This window comes from Ictidomys tridecemlineatus, chromosome 5 (assembly GCF_052094955.1).
Source record: "Ictidomys tridecemlineatus isolate mIctTri1 chromosome 5, mIctTri1.hap1, whole genome shotgun sequence".
In the NCBI taxonomy this organism is placed as follows: Eukaryota; Metazoa; Chordata; class Mammalia; order Rodentia; family Sciuridae; genus Ictidomys; species Ictidomys tridecemlineatus.
The window spans coordinates 176,324,103-176,342,648 of NC_135481.1; the positions used below are offsets into that span (position 1 = coordinate 176,324,103).

The 18,546-nt window shown below is 52.6% G+C and overlaps 1 protein-coding gene across 2 annotated transcripts in view; it reads right to left on the reverse strand.

Moving 5' to 3' along the window:
- Window positions 1-18,546, reverse strand: part of Nol4l (nucleolar protein 4 like) — a 113,201-nt gene that overhangs the window by 70,972 nt on the left and 23,683 nt on the right. The window lies entirely within an intron of this gene.

The following is an 18,546-nucleotide window of genomic DNA, read 5'->3' on the forward strand; positions in this document are numbered from 1 at the left end:
ATGACTCCAGACAGATTGTGCTGGACTCAGGGCGGGGAGCTCTCGAACCACACGCTGTGCCAAGACCATCCTGGAAGTCTCTGGGGAGGGGGTGCTAAATAGATGCAGCCCCATCAGGAGCTTGCCAATTAGCTGTAACCTTTCACTGCGGTCCTGTGCTAGGGCCCCAGGGGACCAGCTCCCATCACCTGGGTGGCTCCTGCCTCCACCCTGGCCTTTCTGAAAGGCTTTTCACCACTGCCTGTCACACTCCCCCCCCCAATAGCTAAGCGCCAGCCACAGCACCCGGGCCCTTTGTGTGTGGAGATCTACAGAATAACAGGCACAGGGCCACGTGGAGGTGGCAGGGCTGTGAGCACGGTGGCTGTGGGCCACAGCCTCTTATCAGGCTGGCATGAGTGCTGTCAGCTGGCCCCACAAAGTATGCCAGGATCAAAACAGGGTCCTCTGCAGCAAACAGTTGCTGGGCTGGCCAGCCTGCCCACCCCTGCCCACCTCTTCCTGTGGAGGTGTGAGGCTGCAGGAGAGAGGCATGTGCTGGGCGAGGCCAGTGCTGCGAGGTTGCAGCTCCTGATCCACAGAGCAAGGGATAAACACGGCCCAGGGACACCAGCTTTCAGCCATCACCTCCCTAAGAGGAGTCTTGGAGGGCCTTAGGAGGCTTCAGAGATCAGAGATCAAGAGAAAACAAGGCAGAGTAGACTGGGGGGAAAGAGGCAGACCCCAACTGTGTCTGACACACAGTAGGTGCTCAATAACTGCTAAGTGAGTGATTGGTTATAAGTGGCATAAGGGCAGGGTAATTCATTTTTCATTATTATTATCATTATTTTTGGTACCAAGGATTGAACCCAGGGGTGCTTTACAACTGAGCCATATCTCCAGTCCTATTTATTTATTTTTGAGATAGGATCTCACTAAGTTGCTTAGGGCCTCACTAAGTTGCTGAGGCTGGACTTACAACCCTCCTGCCTTAGTCTCCCAAGTTGCTGGGATTATAGGCGTGCACCACTGCACCCAGCTTGGGTAGGATAGTTTAAACACACTCTGCCCCATTATTTAAATGGCTGTGTGATCTGAGTAGTTACCTTGCTTCTCTAATCCTTATCCTTCAGCTATAAAGACCCCTTCCTAGGAGATTCAGTGGGGAATAAATGAGAGGCATGTGCATACTTAGCACAGAGCCTGGCACACTGGAGCTGTTCCACAAACACTGTTATTAAGAAGTGCTTTGCAGCTGGCCAAGTTTCCCCTAGGTATGATAAAGCTGAACATTGTCACAACCCTGGGAGGTTGTCAAGGGTCAAATCCTGCCCACAGGACAGTAGCTGGGAGATGGTAGAGATAGTCTAGGACCTCAGACTTTGTAGTCCAAGTAGAATACTGGCCCTGCTGGTGCATGACGCTCACAGCACATTCTGGCCACAGGTGGGCTTTGGTCTTACCCAGCGCCCTTTAGAGTAACATTTTACCACTACCCACCTGAGAGCAGAAAGCAGAGGGGAATAAGGGCATCTGGGCATCTCAGGGGCAGGGTACTGAAACTAGAGATAATAGACAGCACCCCTACCTGGTGACCCTGGGTGGTGACCTTACCAGCCCTGTATTGGCCTTCCTGCAATGGCTTCCTTCCTGGTCAGAACCCATTTCAGTGGGGACTTTCCAGATAGCAGGTGTCCATGTGTTCATGTGTGTAGGTACATGTGTGCATGCATGCAGGGAAGCCATCTGCTGGTCACTTTTGCTCTGGAACTGGGCAAACTTCTCTGAGCTTCACTTACAAGATGAGATAAAATTCTGTGACTTTTCAGTTTTAAAATGAGGTGTTACTTTTACCTCTTTCTTGGTGTTATCTCAACCCCCCTGAAGTCCTAAACCATCAATGACAAGCTTGCTGGTTAGCCAACTTGAAACTGCCTAGCACCTTCAAATACTATTATGACAGAATGCGGAAGGGACAAATATTATGTACTGAGAATTTAAACCCAGGGGCCCTTTACCACTGAGCCACATCCCCAGCCCTTTTTGAGACAGGGTCTCACTAAATTGCTTAGGTCTCTCTAATTGCTGAGGCTGATCTGAAACCTGTGATGCTCCTGCCCCAGTCTTCAGAGCTGCTAGGATTCTAGGTGTACACCACTGCACCCAGCAGTTAGAATACAACCAGAGGTTCATATTAGTGGTGCACCGTGTAATTCCAGCAGCTCTGTAGGCTGAGGCAGGAGGATCACAAGTTCGAGGCCTGCCTCAGCAACTTAGCAAGGCTGAAAGCAACTTAGTGAGACCCTGTCTCAAAATGAAAAATAAAAAGGGGACATGGCTCAGTGGTTAAGCACCCCTGGGTTCAATCTCCTGGTACCAAAAAAAAAAAAAAAAGAATAAATATAACTTGAGTTTCTATTTCTTAATCTGGGTGTGGTTATTCAGTTGTGAAAGTGTGTTCAGTTTATAAAAAGTCATTAAACAGAACACTTAAAACTTTTACTTTTCGGGGTATGTCTGTTAAACTTTCATATTTAAAAATGTTAATTTTTCAAAAAGTATCAAGGGGAAGTTTTCACATTTTGATAATCTGAATCCAGAGACAAAAATAAAATGAGTATAGCTACTTAAAGTAAATACACTTCCCTGCCCCTAAAACTGTTTCAGGGCAGAATACAGATGTTTCTGGAAAAGGAAGGGGATGTAATTTGGTAGGAAGGAAGGAAAAAAGCAACCCAGTGAAGAGAGAACATTTTAGAGAGGTGAGAAAGAAGAGCCCTCTAACCAGCTCTGTGACCTAGGAGGGTCATCTTTCTTCTTTATTTATTGAAATTCAGTTTTCTTACGTATAATGTGGGCCTAAAAAGTCCTAGTTGGATGTTTGAAGGACCAAGTAATATGTGTGTCAGGTATTCGGCACATGCCGACTTGGTGACTGCCCATCTCCTCCTCTGTGGACCCACCAAGTCTGAACATTTTGTGTTTGGGAATCGTCTCCCATCTCCTGTTTCTCTGACCTGGCCAGATTACAAAATGGGTCCCCTGGGGTATTCATCAGAAGAGATGCATTTATTTAATTATTAAATAATATATAGGTTACCACACAAGCTTGGAATAAGCTTTCCTAAACTCAAAGTATAACTAATTGGCCCAGGTGAAACAGTGGAATACACTGCCATACAAAGAGTTCAACCCATCTCTGTCCCAACTTCCCACCTCCATTCTCAGGCAGACTCCTATAAGCCTCGGATTTGCACTTGGTCCAACACAACCATAAAACTATCCAAGAGAAACTCTTCAGTAGCTCCCTCTTTAAAAATTGATTGCTATTTCCCCTGATGTTCAAACTTGGATCCTATAATCTGCCTAGCTCTATGGCAGAGACATACACAGGGAAGAAGAGGGCCTGTAGCAACCATAATTCAAGACACACAAGGTCTGCAGAGCCACACCTTCAACCGTCCTCTGGCGAGCTGTGACCACCTGGACTCCATGTGTGCAACACCCTAAGGGAAGAACACCGGGACATCTGTGTGGCCTTCAAGAACCCTGGGAAGATGGTAACAAAGGCTCTGACAGCAGTCACGTGCACCGCCATCTCTGCCCTGCCCTTCGCCCACAGAGGTAATGACCTTCCTGCTGAATGCTGCAGGAGAGGCAGGCCTCCCTACCTGGGAATGCAGACAGGGCTGCGAGGCAAAAGCTGCTAATTAAGGGAGCTGAAGGCACCTTCCATAGCCTTGGGATGTCCCTGCCAACTCACTTCTGCCTTGTACCCAAATTAGCTTCATCTAATCCATTGCTCTAAGCAAACCACACACTGGATTGACAAAAGAAGTTCCTTTTACTCATGGGGCTGGATCAAGAAGGGACCTGGAGTCTTCTGACTATCTCAGCTTCCTGGAAATGCTGAACAGGAGTGATGGAAAGGAACCCCAGAGCACTTCATGATTGGGAAAGTCATGATAAACAAGTCACCTGTACAGGACCAGTCACCTGTACAGGACCAGCCTCTGGGGTCTTCCTCTGTGGGGAAGAACACTGCCATGGTAACATATACTCCATCCATTCCAATCATCCAACCCCCAAACAGCCAGCCAGGTCCCAGCCAATAAAACCAGACATGGCAATTGTGTTAAAAATGCTTGGCGCTATTAACTTTCTTAGATACCGGCAACTCCCTTAAATTTGGGTTCTAAACTAAAGACAGTTGCAAGCCATTGAGGAAATCATCAAATATCTACTTAAATATTGCTGATATTTCAAAACACTTGGAATAGCAGTCCTCAAAGTATGGGCCCCAGACAAGAAGCATCAGGGATTTGTTAAAAATTCAGATTTTTGAGGCTCTACCTCAAACCTACCAAATCTGATTCTCTGTCTCTACCCCCCCCCCGCGCCCCCCCCCATGTGCCCTGCCTGGTACTGGGGACTGACTCAAAGGTGCTCTACTACTTAGCTACACCCCAGCCCTTTTTTTTTTTTTTTTAAGAGAGAGTGAGAGAGGAGAGAGAATTTTTTTTTTTAATATTTATTTTTTAGTTCTCGGCGGATACAACATCTTTGTTGGTATGTGGTGCTGAGGATCGAACCCAGGCCGCATGCATGCCAGGTGAGTGCACTACCGCTTGAGCCACATCCCCAGCCCCACCCCAGCCCTTTTTATTTTTAATTTTGAGACAGAGTCTAAGTTGTCTGGGTTGGCCTCAAACTTGGGATCCTCAGACTCCTGAGTAGCTGGAATTACTGACAAGTGCCACTATGCCCAAGTCTGGGGTTTTAATGGGCCTTCCAAATGATTCTGATGCCAGAGATTTGAGAACAGATTAAAATGTCTCTGATTAAGACAGGGAGGTAACTAGTAGAGAAACTGGTGCTGGCTCATTAAATATAGACATGCTCTGTGCTTCCAGGCCTAATACATTAAAATTTTCATCTCTAGTGAAGGCCAATTTTCCTAATAGTAGGAACAAAAGAATCTTATTGGGCAACATTAGTATAAATTCAAGACATTTGCCCAGAGACTTAATGTGGATTATAGATAGAAAGGGCAGGAGCCCTCCCCAACCTGACACTGGATTTTTACATTCTCCCTGGCAAAGTTAATTAATACTTAAGGTCATCCCTTGACAGGTCTTTTCTGGCTTCCTCAGTTTCCTCGAATGATCTGCATGCTCATCGTGAAAGGCTTGCCATGTCTGAGGCTGCAGACCAATAGGGGCATCAGCCTGTCCCACCAAGCTATTAGATGGGCTCGCGCTGGGGTCTCATGATGATATAGGGAGTCATCCCTCAGGTCTGACTGAATCTTGCCTGTCTCCCCGCAGAGGCCAATTAAATGGACCCCTGCCCTTGATGGCGAGTGCAGTCCAATTGCTAATGGATTACAGTTCTGTCATCCCCCTTGGAACTTTGAAGTCACTTGCTGGTAATAAGTTACATACTTATCAAGGTGGGATCACCATTTTAGGCCACCGGGGTGCCGTTTAGCGCACCACCATCACTGTATTAGCGGAGTATGCCTTCCAGCAACAATAAGACCATGGTTGAGAAAAGGCGGTTAACTAGAGGGGACATTTCTCAACTGGGTTCCTTCTGTGGTAGAGGAAGAAAACACAGAAAATCCTAAGGAAATGTCCTCTTGGTGCATTTCAGATCTAGCTCTTGACAAGGCATAAAAAGCAACAGGTTGGCCATTAGAGGACAAAATCTGTAGGCAGAGCTCACCCCACGGGAAACAAACCTTTGGCAGCCACTTGTTTGGGAGCCTAGGACTTCAGGGGGTTGACTGCACAGGCAGCTGGGATTGTGCTCCATCCCATCCAGGCCAGCCCCAAAGTGGCTATTACAGGCCAAGAGACTGTGCTTATTATCAGCCACTCCTCCCAGACTCTGCAAAGTGGCTCTTCTTCCTGTCCCCAAAACCACACTGATGGAATAATTCAGCTGGGCCTGGGGTTTGGAAAGTTTGGGGAGAGTTTCCTAAAAAGTCTCATTCCAACTCAAAGGCATGGCTGAAAGAAGACCTAAGGGGGAGGAGTCAGTCCCTGCACAGGGGCCCCAAGGGAGAGGAAAGAGGGTGAGAGGAAATTTTAAAACACTCAAAACTGATAGAATTACAAGAAAAGCAGAAATGAAGAGCCTCATCCAGAAATTTTCTCTCTTGAGTCCCCTAGAGAAACCAGTCATGATTTGTGAAAGGCAATCAGATGATTGAGGAAGGTATTGCTTAAATGGAACAATGACAGTATTTTAATTTCTCTTGGTTGTGAATCCTATCTACTAGGGACTGGAAACCAAACCAAATCAAAATAAAACAAAAACAAACAAAAAGACCCCAACCAACCAACAAAATCCACACCAATGAAAATTCCAAATTAAGGATTCACACTTGGGCTGGGGATGTGGCTCAAGCGGTAGTGCGCTCGACTGGCATGCGTGTGGCCCGGGTTGGATCCTCAGCACCTTATACAAAGATGTTGTGTCCGCCGAAAAATAAAAAATAAATATTAAAAAAAATCCTCTCTCTTAAAAAAAAAAAAAAAAAAGGATTCACACTGGAATTTTATGATCTACAGTTCCAATGAGCTCTGCAGGCCAGGATGGGGCAGAGGGATGAGACCCTCCCCCATAAATAAATAAACACAAAAACAAGGCGCTGCAGCACCTGCCTCTTCTCCACCCTTGTGCTCAATCTCCAACTGTTAGTGCAGAGCTGCTGCCACCACAGAGTCGCACCTGCCATCTGGAACAGCCTCACATATTCCAAGACCTCCTTTCTGCTTCGCTGAACCTCCATCTTCTTTCAAATCGAAAGGGGACTGAAATGCTCACCCTGGGCCACAGAGAAAGGTGCTTGGGGTCAGCCCCCAGACAACAGCACTACCTTTGAGGGATGCCATGTCCTTCAAGCGGCTCCAAATAGTTTTCTTTTTTTCTTCTCTCTCTCCCTTCCTTCCTTCCTTGTTAACTCTGGGGTGTCTGAAAAGGGTGTGTTGGGGAGAGCGTGGGAATGAGGGGAGCTGCGGGAGTGAGAGGAGCTGGGGAAATGCAAATCGGGATGCTCGGGGAGGAAGGCGGTACTCCGCAGCCTCCCTTGCGGATGGGACCGGCCAGCGCCTAGCTGCGGGATTTGGCCTGGGGCAGGTGGCGGCAGGAAGGTCTCTAAAGGTGAAGTCAGAGGCCTGCGGACAATCCAGCTCTGACCTCGAGCAAGGAAGGGGTCCTGCCGGGCCTCAATTTCCTCCCGTGAGTTGACACCACGCGCACAATGGCTTTCCACCTCACAGGATGGCTGTGGGAACCCAAAAGATGCACAAATACACCCGCCCTCGGCGACCGCTGTCACCACCACTGAGAGGGACGCTCTCCGGGACTCTAGGGACCCTCTTTCCCCCAGGCGTCAGGGTCTAGGGCAGGGAGTCGAGACCGCTGAAGAAGAGGTCCTAGGCGGAAGGGGGCGGCCCTGAGCCTGACAGGCCCCGCGGGCGGGTCCCTCCGGGCCGCCGAGGACAGAGGCCCGAGTGGCTAACGAGCAGGGGCCCCAGGTGCGGGCCCCACCCGGGCGGGGTTATGGGAGGAGAAGGGGAGGGGGAGGGGGAGGGGCGCGGCCCGCGCGTTAATGACTGTTGACAGCGCGCGCTGGGGCTGGCCGGGCCGCGCGCGCCGCTGACAGCTGCTCGGGCGGGGGGCGGGGCGGGGGTGAGGCAGCTCGCGCTCCCTCCACGGCGCACGCGCGTGCGCCCCGACGGGGAGGGGCAGAAAGCGCGCGCTCGCGCGCGCGCGCGCCGGCCCGGATTCGGAGGGCCTGCTGGAGCGACTCGCGCGGGCTCCTCGCGGGCAGGCAGGTAATGAGAGTAACCATGGCAACCCACCAGAGGAAGTGTATTCTGCAGGAGACGTTAATCCCCTCTCCCCGGAGCTGGGACAGCCTGACTTTCCATTCTCACACAGTAATTAGATACCAGCTGTCAGTGCAGGGGGGATGGCTCCGCGGCTGCAGCCCGGCTAGGGGGGACGCACAAAGCGGGGGGGGGGGGGACGCAGGGAGGAGGGCGTTAAAGACACAGGGACGCTTTGCGGCGGTGGACCGCGGCGACGCGCCTCCCGGTCTCCGGCCTCCTGGAGCGCGCCCGCTCACCTGGAGACCCCGCCCGCACGGGGCCCCGCCCACCCCACGCGCACCTGCTGCGCGCGCGCCTGCCCGCCCTCGCGTTCCCCCTCCCAGCCCCGCCCCCCGGCTCCGGGCGCACCTGCCCTGCTCCGCCCTCCCGGGACGCTGCCCACCTGTCCTTTGTGCGGGGCGGTACCATTCGATCTTGCCAGCTCTCCTTCGGGGAGCGCCCGCTATGTGCCAGGCGCTGTGCCAAGCCTGATCTCGTGTAATCCTCACAGACCCTCTGCGGTAGGCGCCTCTGCTGCTCCCCGCCCAAGGCGCAGCGGGGTGTGGCGGTTTGCCCAGGGTCACGCAGACTTGAGCCCCCATCCCGATGCCCATTTAACCACGGAGCTACAGCGCCTCCCCATCGTGTCCACATCCGTTATAGCTGAGGGCCTCCCAGCCCGCTGGGGTGGGGGGGACAAAACAATCACACTGGTGGCTGGCGTTGGGGGGCACCTACTGAGTGCCAATTATTCACTGCCTCTTTTCACTTTCTCAGCAGCCCCGGGAGATTTATTAGGCCCGCTTTACGGGGGTGGAAATGGAGGCACAAAAAGCCCAAGCGACTTGTCCAGTCAGGAAGGTACAGGGTGCAGAGCTGGGACTCAAACCCAAGAAGTCTGATGCATGCTCCCAGCTAGTGGGCTGGTAACCCACCCCTGGAATCCTGGTGGTTGAAGTCCAGGGGTCCTTTCCACTGTTCAGCCCATCCAGGTCCTGTCCCAGCCTCGTTAGAACAGGAGCCACTTTTCCTAGCCCTACCTGAGAAAGCTAAGAGGTTTCTAGGTCTAAAGCCATAGCAGGTCCCTAGTTTCTGTCCAGTCTCCCAGCAACCCTTGCTCTCAGCACAGGTACAGCTAGTAAGTCTTCTCTGCCAACTTCTCCATTTTCCAGATAGGAAAACCAAGACCACCAAAGCAAGAGGCTGGTCTATGGGAGATGGCCTAGTAAAGCCTTTGGGGAGAGCTCAGTCTCCTTAGGCCCAGTTGGGCCCCCTGCCCCCCACCCCACAATCAAGGTGGGGGGAGCATACCAAGGAGGGACAGGAAGTGCAGAGAGGCAGAGCCGGCTCTGCGTCCCAGTGGCGGCAGCGGGTGTCTGGGGCAGGAGGAGGCTATCTGATCCCTTCCCCACTGCCCCGGCCATGACCTCCTTCCTCCCTCCCTCTCTCTTTCTTGCTCTCTTTCTCTCTCCCTCCCTCCTCCCCCATGGCCAGGGTAGCCAGTACCCTGGGCTGCAGCTGAGAACCCAGCCATTCCCGGGCCCAGCAGAATTCCAGTGGGAGGAGGGGTCAGGGGAGGTTGGGCCCCGAGCTTTAGGGACAGGGGCACCCCTGGGGCTGCCCCACCCTGCACTGGCCAGGGCTGGGCTGCCCCAACCTCACCGTTTCCTGCCTCTGCTCTCCCCATCTCTCAGTAGCAGAGCAGCCTAAATTTGGCTCAAGAAGGGAATGGGGGAGGTGGCGGCAGGCGGGTGCTGTCAGAGGCCAGGGCGTAGCTCCCGTCTAGCCGGCTGGCATTTTTGCTGTCTGGAGGAGGGCAGGGGGGCTCGGCAGGCAGCCCTCTCCCGGAAAGGGAGATGTTCGTACCTTCTGACGTGCACTGACTAATGTGCAAACGACATGCAAACTGGGCTTCAGAACAGGAGCTCAGCCAGGAAGCAGCTCAGTGCTGCTTTGGGGGATGAGGGCAGCATCAGGCCCACTCCCCAGGGCCTTCCGGGGTGGGGGCACAGGGTGTCCAGGCCTGGGCCTTGGGAGCCTCAGTTCCTCTCCAGCTGTGGGCCTCCATCCCAGTGGCTGAGGGCCATGGTCGTCTGCCTGCTATGGCAGTGCTGGGCACACCCTATTGCATGGTTAAGCCCATGAGTTCTGTTGCCACCATGCCAGGTTTGACCCCAGCTCGCCACTGGCCACTTGGGTGAGTTACTTAACAGAGCACCCAGACAAACAGCTTGTGGGACAGAATATCCCACGTGACCTTCCCTAGAAGCTGGGCACAAGCACATGACCTGAAAGAGCCCGGGTTTGGATTCAGACCTAGACTCCAGCCTTTTGGGGTTGCCCTCCCCACCCACTTCTGGGAAATGGGTTCAAGACCTCAAGGTCAGCTGTGATGTCCACACATACCCCCACTGACCAAGTCTCATTGCTCTGCATTTCTTTGCCCTCTACCTCTGTCCTGTTCTCATCTCTTCTCTTCTCCTGGCTGCTCTGTCCTGGTTTTTTCGGTCTCTATACAGTTGTGGATTTCTTGCAATCTCTCTTTCCTCCCTTTCTCTCCATGTGTCTTGGTGACCTTGGACAAGTCGCTGCCTTACAGTCTCAGTCTGCACATTTGCTAAATGAAGGTAATGAGAAGTGGATAATGGGCTGTCTGAGCCCTGGGGCCCAAGGGCACTTGACAAGTAGCAGCTCTTTACAACCCCCACCCAAATGTCCAGGAGGGGTGGCTGTGTCCTTAACTCTCTCGGGCCTGGGGTGTTGGGGCCCACTTCTCAGTAGCTCTGTTTAACCCTAGATAACTGCTCTTCTGCCCCTCAACCAGGGCTGATATGAGCTGAATCCAACTTCCTGCCACCCAAAAGCCACTTCCTGTCAAACTTGAGTTGATACCAGAAGAACTTGTTTTCTGTGCACAGAGCAATCCCTGAAGGGGCAGCCCCCATCCTGCCCAGCTGTGAGTATTTCTTCACTTGCTGGTCTACCTGGTGGAGCTGGACAGGGGAAGATAGGGCCTCTGCCCTCCCCACCTCTGCAGCTGCCTGCCCGCCCGGAGGTTGTCCCCCAGCCACAAGCTAATCCAAGAAGGGTGCCCAGGCCCCTCTGGGCCCAGACAGAACCATGTAGGCTGTGACACACAGCCTGACACAGCCTTCTTAGCCACCAGGCATGTGGGCAAGGACTCAGAGACAACGTGTGTGACTGTCATACATAGTTAAGATCACAGAGGCACATATGTGGACACAGCCTCACACAGGACAGACATGGGACAGTCATCCACAGTGACAAGCAGTCACACTCAGAATCCCATGTGATTCCACACAGTCTCAGAATCACTCCTTCCTCACACACAGCACCAAATAGGACTCTCCACCCACTGCCCCACGTTTGCACAGCACCTCCTTCCAGGTATATTCACTGAGTCAACAAATGCTCTTCAGGGTCTGCTCTGTGCCCAGCCTTGGGCTAGATCGTAATAAGAACTACCAGAATAGTAACAAATAATCAGTGGCCCCATGCCATTCCCTTGGTTTCTTCATCTGTGAAGTAAGAGCCTTGCCCCAGAGGCTGTTGGGAGGAGTGAGAAGCTAATGCACATAAAACCCCTGGCCCAGGTGTAGCCCTTGGAGGGTGCCATCTAAGTAAGGCTGTCTCAGTTACCTACCCAGGAGCATCACTGTGCCCAGCTCCATGCTTAACACCTGAGCACCTTATCTTCCTGAGTCCTTGCACAAGTCCCCAGCAGCTGGCATCACTGCTCCCATTTTACAGATGAGGAAACTGAGTCTCAGAGAAGAAGCCCACTGAATCCACAGGGAGCCCACTGATCTTGGCTCATGCCATTCTCTGCTGCCCCACTACTCTCTCATACAACACTCCTGCTCCCTCTGCCTTAAAGAGCCCTCCTCTGTCTTTCTCTGTGACTGGACTTTCTGAGCTGCCTTCTTGCACAGGACCCCCTGGGAGAGCCCATAGCAGCCCCTGTCGCCTTCCTCAAAGCCCAGTGGATCCCCCACTGGACCCGAAGTGCCAAGAGAAAGGTCCATTTTGTCCTGTTCTCGCCATGTTCTAGTCCTTGGCACACAGTAGGTGCTCAACAACTATTTTGGAATTAAAAGAATCAGCAGAGTGGCCTCACAGCTACTGAGGACAGAGTCCCAAACTGGATCCAGGACACTCCATGGCTGGAGCTCATTTCTACACGTGCATGTTGTTCCGCTCACCAGAGGCCCTTACTGACATGGAATGAGTGAACGGAGGAGGACCAAGGTACCAGGACCCATGGCAGTGAGCCGGCCGACCTCCTTCATTTCCTGGCAGAGTGGACCTGAGCCAAGCTCCAGGCACCTAGGGTGGTGGCGGGGTTGACGGGCCGCCTGAAGCCGGCTGTCAGGGCTGGTCTGGCCAGAGCCGCCAGCAGGGGAGACCAGCTGGCGGTGCGGGGTCCATTGGCCCAGGCCTGGAATCTGAGACGCCCTCAGAGGCACCGCTTCTCTTTGGGCCCCCACAAACTGGCCTTTGTTCCCCAGGCCGGCCAAGAGCCGGCAGCTTGGGCTTTCTCTGTGCCCGCGGCACCCGCGCTGAGCTGGCGGGGTAAATGGGCCAGCCTCCCCTCTGTCCCTGCCCAGGACGTTGCTCCAGGACTAAATGGAGATGTAATTTTCTATACAAATCCATGACAATTTAGATGGAGTGATTGTAATTGGCTTTTCAATGGGGGTTTTGTCCGGCGCTGGTGGCTAGAACTGGGTGGCCTGTTTGAGGCAGGCTCCATTTAAATGACAATAAAGTAATAATATTGAGGACTCGTACAGTGCCCAGTGCCCCTCCTGGACCCTTCTGGATCCTCATGTTTATGGATCTGGTCCTTCCCTGAGGCTGTCTGGACAACCCGGTGGTGGGGTCACTGAGCCTGGAAGAGGACTCGCCCCGTCTTTGGGCTTCTAGACACAGGTCTCAGGATGGCTGGGGCAGGGCTCCAGGCCCGCAGGCTTACCCGCTCCTCATTTTTCACACACTCACTGAGCAGTGCCTCTGGCCCAGGAGTGGTGGTGCCCAGGTGGGCGGGCTCTCGGGCGGGTGGAGGAAGAGGCTGCAGCAGGTGTGCGACAGGAGCCAGGCGACACAGGCCCAATCCCACTCCACCTCTTCTTCTCCTGGTTTTTTTTTTTTTTTTTGCAGTACTGGTGAGGGAACTGAGCTACACCCCATACCTTTTTTATTTTTTTTTTAAGAGAGAGTGAGAAAGGAGAGAGAGAGAGAGAGAGAGAATTTTTTAATATTTATTTTTTAGTTCTCGGCGGACACAACATCTTTGTTGGTATGTGGTGCTGAGGATCGAACCCGGGCCGCACGCATGCCAGGCGAGCGCGCTACCGCTTGAGCCACATCCCCAGCCCACCTTTTTTATTTTGAGATTATTACTCAGCTGTCAAGGCTGACCTTGAATTTGTGATCCTCCTGCTTCACCCTCCTGAGCCGCTGGGATTACAGGTGTGCATCAGGGCACACCTATAATCTGACTAGCTTCCTGAGCTTCAGCAAGTTACTTAACCTCTCTGTGCCTCAGTTTCCCGAGCCCCCAAACAGTGGCAGCAGGAGTCATTCTGAGGATGAGACACTTCAGTCGGCTCGGCCAGCACCTGGCAGGGGAAGGCACTATATATAGTCATCGCTGTTATTCATTAAAGGCTCCAGCTCTGGTGGCAGACTGACTGGGTGACCTTGGGCACGTGACTTAACTTCTTTACACCTCCACTGGTTTCTCTCTAAAATGGGGCTTTCTGGGGAGCTGACCCATAGGTGGTGAGGATTGATGGACAGGGTGTGCTCCCCGAGCTGTCGCTCTCGCGGCCCGCCCAGCCTCCAGCAGCCGCCATCCAGTGAGAATGATAGTGTCGGGTGTGGGGGACAGAAAGGGGGCCACCATTGGGCTCATCAGGGTACACAGCAGGAGCGAAGGAGCTGGAGGGGCTTTGGGAACGGGGAAAAGTGAGGACATGCCATGTGGGGTGTGCCTTGCAGCATGAGTGGCATTTTGCCAGCAGAAGAGGCGGACACAGGAGGGCACAGTGGCACCCAGGTAACAGGTGGGCCCGTGGCTGCCTCCTGAAGGCACAGCTTGTACCTGTCGGCGGGCGAGGGCCGGGAGGATGAGCTGACAGTATCCTGAAGACAAGCGGCCTGCGAGAGGCCGCAGGTGGGGGTGGCCAGCACGAGGGCAGTGGTAAGTGGGAGGGCGTGGAAGCCGTGCCAGGTGGGGCTGGAGGGTGGATGGGGCGGTGGCTCTGTTCACAGTGAAACCGGCAGCCACGGAGGTTGTAAGCAGGCAGGGGACACCAGCCAAATGACATTTGTTAAGGGATCCCTCTGGCCATGCATGGAAAATGGGCAACGAGAAAACAGGGTGAGAGAGTGAGGGAGGTCCTGGGGATGGGGACCCGGTGGGTCCCTGGGACAAGGGGAGCCATGGATCCCAGAAATAGTGGACACCGAGGATGGGAAGGCGGGCAGCAGAGGCGGGGCGGTGAAGAGCACACGGCCTCTGAGGAGGGCTGCGTGGGAAGAGAGGAGAGGAGAGGGCCACACACCTGCCACGCCAGGCGAGGGCTCTGGGGCTTTATCCTGAAGCCAGGAGGTCACTGAGGACGCTTTTTCCCCAGGCAGGGAAGACCATGCGGAGCTTTTTGTTTTGAAAGAGGGTTTGGCTGGGGGGTGAGGGAGAGGGCAGGTGGGAGGCTGGACAGAGAGGTGGGGTGGGGGGTGATGGGGGCTGGAGCTCAGAGGCTTCTGCAGTCATCCAGGGCATCCCCCCAACTCCAAGGGGAACAAACCCCTTTCTCAGATCTAAAGCCAGTCCAGGGTCACAAAGCCTGTCGGTGGCAGAGATGGAATCTCACTTCACGGTGAACTCAAATCCAGGGCTCTTTTCCCTTTGGCATCATCTGCCTTGGTCATGAATAAAATTCATCCTGAGTAGCTTTTCATAATAGCTGTCACCCACAGAACCTGTACTATGCCACCAGGAGGTGGGAACTATTATCTTTCCCATTTTACAGGTGAGGAAACTGAGGCCCCGAGGGGCTAAGTCTCCCTCCTAAGGGCAGGTTGCTGGGAATTGAGAGTCTGGATCAGGTCTAGGCAGTCCACACACCAAGGTCTTAACCAGAAGGCCACAAGCCAAACAGGGTCCGGGGACATACTGCAGGGGAGGGACGCTGCAGGGGTTTATTACAATATTAAATTTATTGCTAATATTTAAAGGTTGGGAAGTTTCACAGAAGAAAACCTTAACTTTGGTCAGAAAGCCCTGCTGTTCGCATCCCCAGAGTGCAGGTAGTCCTTGGCCCTCACCCGCCGTGTGGCTGTTCACACACAGGTGACATGAAGTCCACACCTCTGCCTCACGACAGCCAACCAGATGTCTCAGAAATCATTGCAGCCCAGGGGCTCCGAGGGCCAGGGAAGCCCACCCAGCCACCCACCCAGAAAGAACTTGACGTCTCTCCCCAGCTCACAGCCCCAGGCCCACACCACCAACCAGGAACCTTCTCCACCTCCACTGGCTCAGGCCAGATGCCCTAGAGGCCTCCTCGGTCCCCTCTCTCACCCCCACATCCATCCTGCAGCAAATCCTGTCGGTTCCATCTTTAAACCCAGATACCCAGAATCCAACGGCCTCCTACCACTTCCCAGTTCTGACCTCCTGCCCCAGGCGGGGACTGGGGCCCTGGGGCCAGGAGAGGCGTGTGCTAGCTGCTTCACTTCCGGTCCTGTCTCCACCCCTCGTCTGTAAGAGCCAGACGGAGGGATCACTGGGACTCCTAGAATCCTTTCCACAAGCCACTTGGGCTGAAATTCAAATTCCCTTCTGGCCTGGGCAGGACACGGGCGGGCATGATGGCGAGTGTGTGTGTCTGAGACAAGGACAGTCTGGACCTCCAACACTCTGGGGTCCATCAAGAGCCAGAGCCTGACACAGAGCAGGAACTCAGGAACTATGTGAGGAGTGACCCTCCTGGTCCTTCAGAGGGACCAAGCACTGACCCACTTTCAGCCAGCTTGACTTCCCTGAGAAATGGGCAGAGGGACCGGATGCCACTGCCTTCCCTCTCTGTGACAACCAGCACTCATTGAACACGGTTTAAGTGCTTTACATACATCAGCCCCTTCACTCTTCACTGTGACCCCAGGAAGCAGGGACAACTTCTTTCTAAGGAAATTACAGCCCAGAGAGGTTAAGTGACAAAAATGGCCAAGGTCATAAGGTCATAAGTGACAGAGGCAGTGACCCACCTAGACACTTCTAATAAGGTCCCAGAAGCCTTCATTGATCCAGGTTGTCCCTCAAGGAGAAATGAGGTATAAATAAAATTTTAAAATGAAGAAGAAATGAGGTGTGGGGAAGTCCCCCCAGGACGCAGCCCAAGAGTCTGTCAGACACCACTGCACACCAGGCCGCAGGCAGCTCTGGTGTCCCTCCTCCGGGGCCCAGACAACCTGACATTCCAGCTTCCCTGGCTGCCTCTGCTCCCTGAGCCCGGGGCCGTCCTGTTCCTGGACACACACTCCCTCTGCTTGGAATGCCGGCACCTGGCTCCTGAGTCATCCCTCCAAGCTTCATTCAATGCCCTCCTCTCCCAGGGAGCGTGCCTTGCCCCCTCGTATTTCCTCCCTTGACTTCCCTCAGCACTCTGCCAACATGACAGCTCACACATAGCAAGCACTTTGGATATGCCAAGTAGGTGCTATTAACAATACCATTTTACAGATGAGGAAACTAAGGCACTAAAAAGGGAAGTGAGTTACGCAAAGATACGTGAGCTGGAGTTAGGACTGAACCCAGTTTTGCCTGATTCAAAGCTGAACTTCCAGTCTCGGTGGTAGAGCGCCCACAGGCCCTGGGTTCCATGCCAGCTCCACACACACACTAAGATAGACGGCCCAGCCCCTAAGCCAGACCGTGCTCCCAAGTCAGTCTTAGCTGCCTTCTGTGGAGGGATGTGGCCTGTGGGCAGAGGCCCCTTACACCCTCAGCTCCTGGGCAGTGGCGGGCAGACAATAGGTGCTCATTCAAGAGTTCCTAGGGACTTCCTGCCTGGGCCCTCTGCACTAGAGTAAGTGTGACCTTAGACAGGTGCTCTCCAAGCATCACCTGCTGCATTTGCATCTTTCTGGTGCTTCTTGCAGGAGTGGTTGAGAGGTTTCAGAGGCACAGGGCTGAACAGGATGTCAGGAGCCAGGCAGACCATGCGACTTGGGTCACCGTAAAGTGGAGAATGTAACTCTGCCCTTTCGGGGTCATTGTGCAGGGATGCACAGTGCCAACATACGTCACACACAATGCATGACAACCAGGGTCATTAGTGGATGGCTCACATTCTAGATATTGTGGGTAGGAGTGAAGTCTGGTACCCTGTCCATGGTGGGCAATCTGCCATCACCTCCAAAAGCACACGCCCTCTGACGTAGCAATATACAAATCTTACTGAAATGGCCTTCTACTTTCGAAGATGTTCACCAAAGTCTTATTGTGAGAGCAAAATATTAGAAACAATTTGAATATCCGACAGTAAAGGACTGGGTAAGTAAATTCTAGTACATCCATAAAATTGAATACTATACAGCTGTAAAGAAGGAGAAGGTTCTTTTATGTCCTGACACACTTATGCAGTGACAGCACATAGACTTACTGTTTAGTACAAAAACAACCCAAAGAATATAAGAGCTAAAACCACAAAAATCTTAGAAGAAAACAGGGAATCTCTGTGACCCTGGGCTTGGTTATGCCTTCTTAGATATGACATCAGAAGTATAAACAACAAAAGAAAAATTAGACAAATGGGGCTTCATCAAAATTAAAAACTTGTGTTTCAGCGAACATCATCAAGAAAAATTTTTTAAAATTTGCAAGCTGGAAAAAAAAATCTGTAAATCCTAGCTCTGATAGGGGCTTCCTATCTAGAATACATGAAGGCCTCTTACAGTTTCATAATGAAATGACAACACTATTTTTTAAGTGGACAAAAGATCCACATAAACATTTCACTAAATAAGAATATAAATGGCCAATCAGTGCATGAGAAGATGGTCAACATGATAAGCAATCGGGGAAATGCACACAGAAACCGTAATCAGATACCAGCTCGTACTCTCGAGGATAATTCCAGTAAAAGAGAGAGAATAACAAGTGTTGGCGAGGATATAGGGGAGCTGAAGGCTTGTGGGGCTAGTGGGGCTGCCTGCGCAGAGCTGTGGGAGCAGGCAGGTCCTAAAAGGCTTAACAGAGTGACCACAGGACCCAGAGCTCCTTGCCGGGGTGGAAGAGAACTGAAAACCCAGCTGCACACAGAAACATGCAGACCATTCCCAGCAGCATTGCTCCTAGCAGCCAAAACCCATCAGCCACTCAAATGTCCATCAGCTGTTTAGCTGTTAGATAAGTAGAACATGACATGTCCACACAGTGGAATATTATTTGGTGATAAAAAGGAATGAAGCGCTAATTCATATTATGACGTGGGCGGACCTTGAAAATACAATAAGTGAAAGAAGTCTGTTACCAAAAAAAAAAAAAAATGCATAGTGTAAGATTCTATTCTAGGAAATGTCCAGAAAAGGCAAATCTACGGAGACAGAAAACTGAAGCGGGGAGGGGTGGGAGAAGGAGGAGTGACTGCTG